The sequence below is a fragment of the Suricata suricatta genome, chromosome 9, assembly GCF_006229205.1.
Source record: "Suricata suricatta isolate VVHF042 chromosome 9, meerkat_22Aug2017_6uvM2_HiC, whole genome shotgun sequence".
NCBI lineage: Eukaryota > Metazoa > Chordata > Mammalia > Carnivora > Herpestidae > Suricata > Suricata suricatta.
This window is the reverse complement of record NC_043708.1, coordinates 28,717,040-28,726,631: the sequence shown is the minus strand read 5'-3', so window position 1 is coordinate 28,726,631 and position 9,592 is coordinate 28,717,040. Positions and strand designations below refer to the sequence as shown.

The window sequence follows — 9,592 nt, the reverse complement described above, 5'->3', positions numbered from 1 at the left end:
CAAACTGTTGAAACTACTCTGGAGCAATAGGCAATGGTAAATTTAGAAAGAATAGCACGTCGCTGAGATGCCAGTAGGGTTATGCAACAAACTATGAATACTTTCTCAGAAATTAAATGTAGATTTTAGAAGACGATGGGTTGTGAGGGAATCTACAAATATAAAATGGTTTCTATAGGCGCGCCTGGGTGGCTCAGTCGGTTGAGCGTCTGACTTTGGCTCAGGTCATGATCTCATGGCTCGTGGGTTCAAGCCCCATGTCAGGCTCTGTGCTGACAGCTCAGAGCCTGGAGCCTGCTTTGGATTCTGTGTCTCCCTCTCTCTCTCCCTGCTCCTCCCCTGATCACACTGTCTCTCTCCGTCTCTCAAAAATAAACAAATGTTAAAAAAAATTTAGTGGTTCCTATAATACAATGGCATTTTATGGCTTTTCATGATCCTTTTGTGTTAATGTTTTGTATGTAGTTTCAGAAATCGTGTAACAGGACGACAGAACGTGCTCCATATACAGACGAATCCATGGCTGGAACCAGCAACATGGGAGGGCAGTGTTCTACCCAAGGGTATTTATTTGCTATAGTGTTTGTAATTTACTTTAAAACATTTCTGCACAGACACTGTAAAATCTATATTAGTTGGTTTTTATCTACACTTCAGAGGCAGTTAGTTCATATTTGAAGTACTCTAATCAGAAATTATACACCAAAGGGCTGGCTAATTAGCATTTGAAAGCTCTAAATAAAGTCTATACTCTGGAGATAGCTGGTAGGAGGGAGACTTCAGCCTCTTCCTTATCTCTGATCTGCACTAAAGGCTTTGATTAATATAGTGGATGTTCGAATTTAGTCACTGACGAAATGAGGGGGTCTTCAAATATGTGGACTTGCTAGAAATATTGTTTGGGCACTTCTGCTTTTAAATAGAGTGTAACGATCTAGCGAAGCCAAAACCTTCTGTCTAGGATTCCAGTTCCAAACTTGTCATGTGCTCAGATACTGACTGGAGGATTTTTGTGACCCTGCTGTGGCGTGGCCGCTGAATCTGCTGCTAGAATATTCGCATGTACTTGGAGTGCACTTTACAGGAAAGATGCTGTCTCAGTACCCAAGAGGGCAGAAATCTGGGACTTCATTACGTGCACAGAACAGGATGTATGACTCTTTTTGTACTTATATTGTTAAAGTAATGTCTCAGGCAAATTAATTGTAAGCATATATCAAAGGTAGTTTTTCAAACTTGTTTCCAGGAAAAAGGCTTCTGAGCACATACACTTCAGTATTTCTTACTTGATACATGTTTTGCAGGAATAAAAAAAGTTTCGTAGATATTCACTATTTGTATTTTTTTTTTTAAAAAACGTTTAGATAAAGATCATGAGGTACCCTGGAAGACTGGTCATAGGTTGCTAAATAATTCCTGAGGTTGACAGTTGATGTGTTAGTCGAAGTCTTGGTAGAAAGCAAATGGCTCACTCAAAATGGTAATGTGAAGACACTGGAAGAGAGATTGTGTGCTGTGGCGTGTGCAGGGTTTGTGGATGCTGACGAGGGGTGGTATGGTCCTCAGAGCTAGCAACAGTGGGAGCCATTACTGGTCCTGGGACTGAGGCAAGGGAAGGGTATACCTACCTGAAGACAGAAGCTACCTAGAAGGTGCTTTCAGCCAGGAGCAGAGGATTTCTGTGGGGGTATAGACCACCCACCACATCTCTGCAGGGAGAGAATCAGGGTGCCGGAGTCCAACTCCAGCAGGTCCAGAGTTTCCTGAAGGATGGATGGTGGGAAGAATGAGAGAGCCATGAGATTCTTTCTGATCATCAGACAGGCATCTCTGCACTGTCTGAGACTCAGTTTTATTTAAAGTTAAGTGTATGGGGCACAACACAGAAGTAGCATTTGCCTTAGACAAGGATTTCTTTAAAAATTTTTTTTTCTAATGTTTTATTTATTTTTGAGAGAGAGACAGCATGAGCAGGGGAGGGTCAGAGAGAGAGGGAGATACAGAATCTGAAGCAAGTTCTAGGCTCTGAGCTAGCTGTCAGCACAGAGCCTGACACAGGGCATGAACCCACGAACCATGAGATCATGACCTGAGCCAAAGCTGGTCGCTCAACCAACTGAACCACCCAGATGCCCCAAGACAATGATTTCTGATGACAAATTTCTTTGGCATGTAAAAATGTCCCAGAACATAGATTTGTAGAAGACTCATGCATAATCTTTATCAACAGTGATTGATGTAGGTGATTTAGATGCTTATCATATGAGGAAGGAAGGTATCTTCAGCATTCAAATACAAGACAATGCTTTTAGCATAGCAAAGGCAAAAGTTAGTTCTTTGTGAGCAGGGGTCAATAGCCTATTTTCTTGAGGGGAAGAAAAACAGGTTTTCAATTAATGCAATATTTGCTCCCATAATCGCAAAAGAAGAAATTCCTATAATAAGTTCCTTTATAAGGTGTAATCAACCTATTTTTAGGGCCAGAATAAGGGGACCAGTCACTCCCAATGAACAAGGTGCCTTGGGGGTCGGTGCTCAGGCAAAAACAATTGAGTGGGCACGGGTATCAGTCATCATCTGACGGCAAGAGGCCTTGCACGCCTGCCTTACCTCACAAGGAGTTTTCTCAATTTAGTGAGTTCAGAAACGGCTCCCCACATCATGGTATTTATAACCCAACCCTATTCTGCTGCCCGGTGCCTTCCAGTCTCCTGCTGGTGCTACTCACTGGGCAAAACTCAACCCAAACTAGAGGGCTAGGGAGCCCAGTCCGGGCAGGCCAGCTTCCAGGGCCCAGGAAAGTGGGGAAAGGTGGGGTGGAGCTGGAGGGGCAAACAGAAGATCTAGGACAGTTACTTTTCTAGAAAGCACTCTTGAGCTCATTGAAGTCTATCAGAAAATAGCTTATGCGATTTATCAGGAACAGTAATTACCTCGCCAAAGTAGCAGCTAATCACTTCAGACTACAAAGTCCTGCTTCAGTTCAGGGACAATTTTCTTTCTCCGTGTGCGTAGCGGAAATTGGTCTGACCTGGCTTTTGTTATAAATCACCGCCTGTAAGAGGCTTACTGTTTCATCTGCCTGTAAGGAGTGGTGGCTATTGGGAAGACATTTCCTTCTTGAGAGCTCATACTTGTGAAGGGTTAGATGGGATTAGGTAAACTTTCTACATCAGTATATTTCTCATTCTGTTTTGTTCACTTCATTGTACTTATTGCCATTCATAATTACATATTTCTTAGTTTGTTGATTTGTTGGTCGGTCATTCCATCCAGTGACCATAATCCATGAAGGCCAAGGGCCATGTCTCTCTACATTGCCTACATGCTGCTATAGGCAAGTAATAGGTGCTCAGTAATTATTTACTAAATGAAGGAGTAAATGAATACTCTGGTGATCTGTCAGCAAGGCAGCTGACAGTGAAACGGAATGGAGTGTGGGTTCTGGAATAAGGAAAACTTAGGTTTGAGTATTGGCTGTACTTAAGAGTTGTGAAGTCCTAGCAAATTCCTTAATCTCTTAAGGCTGGAATTTCCTACTCTATAATATGGCGATTATAAAATTTATCCATCTGGGGTGCCTGGGTGGCTCAGTCGGTTAAGCGTCTGACTTCAGCACAGGTCATGATCTCATGGTTCATGGGTTTGAGTCCCACATCGGGCTCTGTGTTGACAGCTCAGAGCCTGGAGCTTGCTTCAGATTCTGTCTCCCTCTCTCTCTGCTCCTCCCCCACTTGTGCTTTGCCTCTCTCTGTCTCTCAAAAATAAATAAATGTAAAAAAATTTAAAAGAAAAACATTTTTAAAAATAATAAAATAAAAAAATAAAATTTACCCATCTAAATGTACTCACTAAAGTTTGAATCAGACACACTGTTAAGTGCTTAGTGCGGCTGGGAATGTGAAAGAAGGCAGTTGGGAAATAGAGGGGCACCTGCTGCTGTTCCCATCCATCCACTGTTAGTTTTTATAAAAAAGTGTTTACAGTAAGGGAGGACTTTTTTCAAAAGAGTAATAATCATTAAAAAAAAATCTACTCAAAGGAACAACCACGGCTTGGCATATAATATAAAGGCTTTATCTTTTGGAAGGTTATTGAAATTTCTCTTTTAAATGATCATTGGTCACTAGTGTTTAGCTCAACCTAGTGGAAATATATTCCGCTGAGTCTGAAGCCTCTAGCATCTGTGAAATAGGGTATCTTATGAAATTGTCATTGTATATTCAATAAAAATTTCCTAAAAATATGTAGAAACACTTTTATTAATTATAACATATTTAAATGAATTTGGAGCATTCATCCTGTGATGAATTCTTCTCTAAAGCTAAGAATGACCCCAATATTATTGTTTTAAATACAATTTCCTGTAAGCGATGTTAATGTGGGGAAAATATCTGGTGATGTCCTCTGGGCTGGCTTTCCAAGTACTTGTCAGTAAAGTACCCTCTCCCCTTAAAAAAAAAAAAGTGGCCTTTACATTAAAAAAAAATCATACAAGTTGGCTATCGAAAAAATGAGAAATCGCTGAGCAAATAGATGTGCAAAAGCAATTTAAAAAATGTAAAACTCACTCAGAATCAAACTTTTCAAGTGTGAATTTATACTTACCCATTTCTTTATAAACTTTGCTAAGAAAATTCTTTATCAGAGCTACTTTTTCCTCCCTGGAGTATCAGGAGGGTTTCATCAGTTTGAGAGAATATTTTTGTAATATTTTGTAAACTGGATCCCTTTTGCAAATTGCTCCCACTTTTCCACTGCCAGAAAACACTGTGAAGAACCTAACATTGTCTCTCCAACATTGACTTTAACTCCTCCATAGTAAGTAACAACTGTGTTGTTTAGGTGGCATTGCCTGCAACCCCTCAGTGTTAGGGATGGGCACTATGTGGTTTGAGCCAATCCAGGTAATCTCATTTTCCTTTGCTGATGTGATTGGTTCAAGCAACCTAGTTCAAAAGCAATCGACACGTGTTGTTCTTTTAGCCACAGGAATTGACTCACAGGTGATCCAGTCAACTGGTAACTTGAAGCTTTTTCTGGGAATTCTTGGAAACAAAACTTTCTCTCCTAAATGTGGTATGTGGATGTGAAATCTGGAACCATTTAGCACCCATGAAGGAGGCCAGCCCAGAATATAATCCTTAATTCTGTAACTCATTGATCATCTTACAGTTGGGTAGAAAGACGGCTGCCATTTTCATCTCTATAATCTCGCCACCATTCAAAGCAGTTCATACATTGCAAGCACATGGTAAGCATGTGAAAAATGTCTAACCCAATGATCAGTGTTGTTCCCAATCTGATTTATAGTTAATCTTATCAAGAAATTGTCTACATGCCAGTAGACATAGGTTACCTATTAATCATTCTTCTTGTCAATTTACATGTATGCATTTTAACAAAGATATCTTAGAGACAATGTACTCAGTTATTGTCGCTGGGGCTAATGGAATGGCTCCAGTGGTTGAAAGCTCAGGTTAACATGAAGTGAGAGTTGTATGTCTTCCTCAAAGCTGCTTGGGTCAATCTCCATCCCACCCCCACCTTCTCATCCATTGGTTGGTCTTATGCACAAAAGCTGTGGTTTGCCTACATAACAGCCATTCCTCCTTGCTAACAGAAATCTACTGTTGGGCATTTATTGGTAATAAGGATGCTTTAGGGGTTGAATCTTAATAATATCAATGTCCAGGCCAGTGATTGATTTAGAAATAAGTGTGAAATAAATTCCGGCCAATGATATGCAAGGAAAGCCTTTTTGCAGGGCTTCTGGATGGAACATTCTGTCTCACAGCTTTTGGGTATTGATACATGAGGACGTGATGCTTGAGGTTGCTGCAGCCATCTTTCTATCATCATATGTGAAGCTTGAGACAGAGTCTACATTCTGAGGAGAAAGGAATCTGGTTCTTGATGACATGATCGGACAACTGAAATCCAAAATCCTTTGAGACTTCTTGTTGCATGGTGGATGAAAGCCCTTTGTTGTTTAACCATTGAGAGTGGAGTTTTCTTTTTTTTTTTCCATAATATTTTATTGTCAAATTGTTTTCCATATAACACCCAGTGCTCTTCCCCTTAAGTGCCCTCCACCATGAGAGTGGAGTTTTCTGTTACTTACATAAAAAAAAAAAATCTAAATGATTCAACTATGGGACATGAATAACCTATTTTCTCCTCTTAGATGTTGTTCTTTTTATTCAGAGAGATGCAGGCTATAGAAAAACATGAATTGCCTCACTCATTTTGTAGACAAAAAAATTACCAAACGTTCTTTTGGCAGCTCACACTTTTCATGGTTACTTGAGTGGCAGCATATCTTACTGGGCTTAAAGAAAAACCAAAACCTTTTGTTCCTGTTAGATGTGGAGACTTGGGTATCTCAAAGAGAACTTTTGGTATCTTTTGGCACACTTTACTTAATCAGTACAGTTTTTAAAAGTCTGTAACTTACAAAGAGGTGTGAAACTTGGGAAATAAAAGATTCAGACAGAGAAAAATTCTCCTCTTAGGAACAGAGAGGAAAACTCTTGGAGCTACAATTTCTGGCAAAGTCGATATAGTTAGAGACATAAAATAGATGCTGTTTCTGGACATGACAAAGGACATAAATCAAATCTATCAGCTTATGCGCCTTTTGAAAGTAAAAGATTGTGTGGTATTTATTTAAAGGCAGATCAATCCCTCTCCAAGACTAAATGAGGAAGAGATTAATTGAAATCTTAATGAAACATAAAATTGGGCATTGGCAATATTGCCTACAACCATTGTAGATTGACAGATAATGCAGCCAGTCTGTTTACCTTATTGGAATGAGCCCTGGGAGGTGGTGTGCCTGATTCCTAATCTTGGAGTCTAATCTTTGCTCCTTAGATTTTTGTTGACAGGCTGATTTCCTGATTCACTAAATCAGCCAGGTATGTATCCTTTCTCTTTTGTTTCTACCTACGAAAGATATACTGACTTTGGTCTAGGCATGGCAGGACTAATTCCAACACTGTATTGAAAAGAACTCCGGGAATCTGGGATGAAGGAAGACCTGGACCTGTTAACAGCAGCAGCTTCCTTTAAAACTGCGTTAGGGAGGGGCACCTGGGCGGCCCAGTAGGTTAAGTCTGATTTCACTATTTACTCGTGGGTTTGAGTACTGAGCAGGCTCTTCACTGACAGCTCAGAGTCTGGAGCCTGCTTCAGATTCTGTGTCTCCGTCTCTCTCTGTCCCCCTTCCCCCACCCCCCCCTCCCTCTTTCTCTCTCAAAAATAAATAAACATGAAAAAAATTAAGACTGCATTAGGGAAATGATGCCTTTTTTTTAGAAAGCTTGTGCAATTGCCATCCTGGCCTCTCTACATGTCAGCCACCTTTATAATTACATGACCTCTTTTCCTAACTAGTTGAGTTTTTTGAAGGAAAGGCATTTCCCTTATGAATATCTTTATCCTCCTCTTCCTGGCATTCCTAGGTCGCTGAGGTCAGCCTATTTTCCAACCTACATTTTGAAAGATTGCATTCATTAATGATGAGGCTCCAGATAAAGGTCACTAGGGATTGACAGCACTACTAGTGTCTGACATCCAGTTTGCTGAGATCAGAAAGAAAGTAGGTGTCCCACTTGGATGAAGGTACTTCCTGAGACAAAGGTCCTTGAGTTAGTCGGACGAATCATAGCATCAGGTAGCGAGTCTGAATGATGCTGGGTGTTACCATTACTACTTCTGAACATGAGTGTGTCATTGCCGATCCATATAGCCATACACTAAAATGTTAATAAAGCTTCTTTTTATCCTCCCAGAAATTAGGTAAGAAAAATAAATAGGAGTTCTACCGTTGTGTTCACGTCTCATACTTTTTTGCACATCCCATTGTAAAGACTCCTTATCTTTACATGGATAAACAAGATAAATAGAGGCTCTGCCCTCATGGGGTTATAATGCGCTGGGAAAATGAGAAACAAACAAGCTATTGCAGTAGTTAAATACCCATATTCAAATGTAGAACTCTATACTTAATATTAAAATGAGTGAATATTAACTGGTAGGTATTGTGGAAATTAATAAAAGAAAACTCCTTTAGCATGGATTTGGGGGCCGGCAGGGGGAGCTCTTACTCCCTAGCACTTCTGGTCACTCCTAGGCCTGGAAGAGTGGGATGTGGCTACTACTTTACTATTCCAGCAAGAAGAAGAGAGACTTACCTCCTCGCCTGCCAATAGCCCGGCGAGAGAAGGACTGTCATAACTTAGCCAGCGAGAAGCATTTATACTTCCAACTCCTAACTGCCTTTAATGGACTTTGTGTTGATGGCAGCCATTTCAAATTCCCTGTTTCTTCTTTGCTCAGTGGGACTTGTCCATGGTTTTGCAGTAGCTTACTTGTCCTGGATTACAATTCTCTGCTATTCTCCAAATATCTCCTCTTTTTGGCTGTAAAATCACTGGCAGATTTATTTTTAAGGTCACTGTAAATCATCTCAAAACTCAGACCTTTGGAAATCTGAAACTGGGGGTGGCTGGGTGGCTCAGTTGGTTAAATATCTGACTCTTGGGGCACCTGGGCAGCTCAGTTAGTTAGGCATCTGACTTTGGTCCACTTCATGATCTCACAGTTCATGGGTTCTAGCCCTGCTGACATTCTAGAGCCTGGAGCCTGCTCTGATTCTGTGTCTCCCTCTCTTTCCCTCTGCCCCTTCCTGGCTCATGCTCTGTCTCTCTCTTTCTCTCAAAAACAAATAAACATTAAAATAAAATTAAAAAACTTTTGACTCTTGATTTTGGCTCAGGTCATGATCTCATGGTTCATGGGCTTGAGCCCCATGTCGGGCTCTGCTCTGTGTCAGCAAGAAGAAGCCTGCTTGGAATTTCTCTCCACCTCCCCCAAATTAAATAAATAAACTTGAAAAAAAGCAAAAAAAGAAAAAGAAAGAAATCTGAACTTATGCTTTCTAAGATACATTTGATGTGGTCTTCCCTACTCTTTGCGGCTGTAGTTTTTGAATGGGACACAGAATTCCTAAAACTCAGCTCAAATCAGAGATTGAAAAATATATAGTTAGAGAGAACATAACATGATATTTAAATGTTTCCCTTTTTCTTTCTCCTTCTATGAGAGGCAGGAGAAGTCTGACGTCGCCTCCTCAATTCTGTGGGCTTCTATGGCAGTATAACGTCAGAGTCTTGAAGCAACAATGATTTCCTCAAATTTGATGGATTGTTAATGATTGTGATGCCTGAGGCTGAAGGAAAAGTCATGGGACAGATGTAGAAGCCAACTTTGAACTGTAAGCCTTTCCCATGACCTGTGCCCCCAAAATAGTAGCTCTCTGCCGGCGACCATCTGCAGCCTCGATCTGACCCTGACCCAAACATTTGGCATGTGGAAGCTGGCCCAGAGTGAGCAGACTAATCTCCCAGTGCTTACAGCCTTTTGTGGGACTTCTGCATGTCACACAGTGATCACTGTTTAAAAACACTGATAAAATTCAAGAATGTGCCAATAATAACTCCCTCAACATGGGCTGGGCTGGATTTCCAAAGCACTGGACACTGAAGGCTGATCCTCCAGGAAAGATGATGAGCAGGGTGCCAATGGG

At 40.8% G+C, this 9,592-nt stretch overlaps 1 long non-coding RNA gene across 3 annotated transcripts in view; it reads right to left on the bottom strand.

Annotated features, from left to right (window-relative positions):
• LOC115302446 overlaps positions 1 to 8,567 on the bottom strand; it is a 15,400-nt gene extending 6,833 nt beyond the window's left edge. For all 3 annotated transcript variants that reach the window (XR_003913466.1, XR_003913464.1, XR_003913465.1), the window contains exons 1-2: positions 8,199 to 8,567; positions 1,629 to 1,763 (exon numbers count right to left, since the gene is read on the bottom strand). This is a non-coding gene — a long non-coding RNA (uncharacterized LOC115302446). The remainder of the gene's footprint in view (positions 1 to 1,628; positions 1,764 to 8,198) is intronic.
• Between the last annotated feature and the right edge of the window lie 1,025 nt (positions 8,568 to 9,592).